This window comes from Lathyrus oleraceus, chromosome 2 (genome assembly GCF_024323335.1).
Source record: "Lathyrus oleraceus cultivar Zhongwan6 chromosome 2, CAAS_Psat_ZW6_1.0, whole genome shotgun sequence".
Taxonomy (NCBI): domain Eukaryota; kingdom Viridiplantae; phylum Streptophyta; class Magnoliopsida; order Fabales; family Fabaceae; genus Lathyrus; species Lathyrus oleraceus.
Genome location: NC_066580.1, coordinates 422,401,588 through 422,403,963, shown reverse-complemented (window position 1 = coordinate 422,403,963; position 2,376 = coordinate 422,401,588). Strand labels below are relative to the sequence as shown.

The window sequence follows — 2,376 nt, the reverse complement described above, 5'->3', positions numbered from 1 at the left end:
AATTCTCCTAAGTTTAATCTCTCACAAACTGCTAAAGGCATTAAACTCACAATAGCTCCTAAGTCTATAAAAGCTTTTTCGATGACATGATTACCCAAAAGGCAAGGAATGGAGAAGTTTCCAGGATCTTTATCTTTCTTTGCTAATTTGTCCTCGGAAATAGCATTACATTCCAAAGGCTTCGGATCGTCAAGTCTACGTTTGTTGGTAAGGATGCCTTTCAGAAACTTTGCATAAGAAAGTATTTGGGTGATGGCTTCTGTGAAAGGGATTTCTACATGAAGTTTTTCTATAACTTTAATAAATTTTTGGTACTGTTTATTGATCTGGGTTTGTTTGAGTCTTTGGGATATGGTATAGGTGGTTTATATGGTGGGGGCGGTACGTAAATTTTATCTTTAGGTTCTTCTCCTTTATCTCGACCTTCCTGGTTTTCAGATTCCTCTGGTTCCTTTACTTCGTCCGGGGGTTTGGTACATTCCTTAGAAGTTTCGGGTTCACTTAATCTTGGGTTTGGTGGCTCATCATAAGCGTTCCCACTTCGTAGGGTAATGGCATTGGCTTGTCCTCTCGGATTTTGTTGAGGTTGTCCAGGGAATTGTCCTCCAGGTGTAGTCTGAGGGGCTTGGTTTAAAGCTACCTGAGAGATCTGGGTTTCAAGCATCTTGGTATGAGTAACTATTTGGTCAACCTTGGTTCCTAACTGAGTAATCAATTCGTTAACATGAATGTTTTGGTTCATGAACTCCTTGTTTTGTTGGGTTTGAGCGGTGATAAAATTTTCCATAATTTTCTCAAGGCTCGGCTTTGGTGGTACAGGTTGCATAGGTTGATTTGATCTAGGGGCTTGATAACTAGGTCTCGGAGGTGCATTATTTTGAATAGGGTTATTGTTTTTATAGGAGAAGTTAGGGTGATTCCTCCATCCAGGATTATAGGTATTCGAATATGGGTTCCCTTGGGTGTAGTTCACTTGCTCGGAGTGGGTTTCGTTCAATAGACTGCATTTTGCGGTTTGGTGTCCTTGGGTTCCACATATCTTACAATCCGACGAAACTGCGGCTACAGTATTCGGGTTTCTGCACATATGCTCGACTTTAAGGGCTAATGCGTCCATTTTAGCCTGCATCATGTCTATAGAGCTTAGTTCATGCACTCCTCCTTGGGCTTCCTTCTTCTCAACTGTCGCTCGTTCGACTCCCCATGATTGATGGTTTTGAGCCATGTCTTCGATGAGGGCACTAGCTTCAGGGTAAGGTTTGTTCATCAGAGCACCGCCTGCGGCAGCGTCGATGGTCATCTTTGTGTTATAATGAAGGCCATTATAAAAGGTTTGAATGATTAACCAATTTTCTAAGCCATGATGTGGGCATGCTCGTATTAACTCTTTATATCTCTCCCAAACTTCGAACATCGATTATCCATGGTTTTGGGTAAATCTAGTTATATGGTTTCGAAGAACGGCGGTCTTACTCGGGGGAAAATATCTAGCAAGAAAAACTCTTCTAAGGTTATCCCAAGTCGTAATGGAATTGGGTGGAAGGGAATCTAACCATGATAGAGCTTTATCTTTGAGGGGAAAAGGAAATAATCTTAAACGTATTGCCTCAGGAGAAGCTTCATTGGTTTTAAAAGTATCTGCTAATTGAAGAAATACTTTTAAATGTTGGTTAGGGTTCTCGGTAGCGAGACCCGCGAATTGTCTCTGTTGCACTAGTTGTAACAGGGATGGTTTAAGTTCAAAATTATTGGCTGGGATGATTGGGTTTACTATACTAGAACTAGGTTCTTCGTTAGATGGTTGAGCGAAGTCCTTAAGAGGTCTTTGGTTTTGATCTTCGGCCATAGCTCTCTTAATTCTATGAAAGAATAAACGTGCGCGAGCGTAACGTTCAGGTTCCACCAGAGGGTATACTAAGCTTAAACTTCCGGTGCTGCGAGTTCTTCGCATCGACCGGCGGGAAATAACCTAAGCCTAAACGATATAACAACAGGAAAATGAAATTTGACGAAATTGGTCCCCGACAACGGCGCCAAAAACTTGATGCGTTGGAAAACTTGATGCGGTGTTCGCAAGTGTACGAACGCGTCAGAGTAATATAAAAGATTATCGAACCACAGAGACCAAGTGTCAATCTATCATTATCTATTGTTATGGTGTTTATCAAAGGCAATTAAAATAGGTGTTTTTGTAGTGTGCAATTGAAAAGTAAAGTTTTAAAATAAATTTAATTAATAAAGACAGGGTCGAATGTAATTCACATAATTAAATGATAATCCAAGTACTTGCTAATAGAACTACTTATGGGCAATGTTTCCTACTTTGAAAAGAACTAATTTAACAGGAACTGTCGCTTTCGCGTATTCAGAACCGAG

At 40.5% G+C, this 2,376-nt stretch overlaps 1 non-coding gene across 1 annotated transcript; it reads left to right on the top strand.

Annotated features, from left to right (window-relative positions):
- The first annotated feature begins 1,355 nt into the window (after positions 1-1,355).
- LOC127124271 (small nucleolar RNA R71) lies at positions 1,356-1,462 on the top strand. The gene has a single exon (XR_007803887.1). It is a non-coding gene; the product is annotated as a small nucleolar RNA R71 (small nucleolar RNA).
- Positions 1,463-2,376: the final 914 nt, after the last annotated feature.